Source organism: Mesitornis unicolor, unplaced genomic scaffold (genome assembly GCF_000695765.1).
Source record: "Mesitornis unicolor isolate BGI_N332 unplaced genomic scaffold, ASM69576v1 scaffold46282, whole genome shotgun sequence".
NCBI classification, from domain to species: domain Eukaryota; kingdom Metazoa; phylum Chordata; class Aves; order Mesitornithiformes; family Mesitornithidae; genus Mesitornis; species Mesitornis unicolor.
The window spans coordinates 950-1,591 of record NW_010169384.1 but is presented as its reverse complement, the minus strand read 5'-3'; the positions used below and the strand labels follow the sequence as shown (position 1 = coordinate 1,591).

Sequence of the window (642 nt, the reverse complement as noted above, 5' to 3'; positions counted from 1 at the left end):
ACCCGCAGGCTTGGAGGGAAAAGGCCGAGCGGTGAGGGCTGGAGCTCGGGTTATTCCCAGGAAAACCCAGCCGCTCCCGTGTTTGCAGAGCCGGGAAAATGACATTTCAGGCCGGTGATGCTGGTCAAGGGAGGGGAGGGTGTGGGATAGGAGTCTGCGGGCCTCGGTGCTCTCGGGGAGGGAGCACTCGGAGCCGGTCCCTGCCTCGACCCCGGCCCAGCCCGCACCCTTCCAGCCCACCAGCCGGAGGAGATTTACACCCCTCCGGTAAGGTTGCAGCAGCGTGGGGTGGCACCTCCGCCTCCCTTGCCCCAGGCTTGGCACCGCGGATGTCATCGCGGGGACCATACCTCCCCTTTCCGTGGGGACAGAGGCACAGTGGACGCCTCTCCCCCCGCCCTTCAAGCTAAGTACATATTCCCCCCGCTGAAACCGCAGCCCCCAGCCCCAGGACAAGCCGGGTACCGGTACCCGTGCCACCCCGGGGAAGAGGTTTGCCCCTCAGGCTTTACCTGCCAGGGGACAAGCAGGGCTTTCCGGGGGGGGCTCTGCAGTGGCGATCTCGGTGAAAAAGCCCCTCCTCCCCGCCTTCCCCCTATACCCTATCCAGGGCTGTTGGGGCTGAGAGCCGGGTGACAGGGC

The 642-nt window shown here is 66.4% G+C and overlaps 1 protein-coding gene across 1 annotated transcript in view; it reads right to left on the bottom strand.

Moving 5' to 3' along the window:
* Window positions 1–642, bottom strand: part of LOC104536645 (T-box transcription factor TBX5-like) — a 16,316-nt gene that overhangs the window by 14,774 nt on the left and 900 nt on the right. The gene's annotated exons all lie outside the window — the stretch shown is intronic.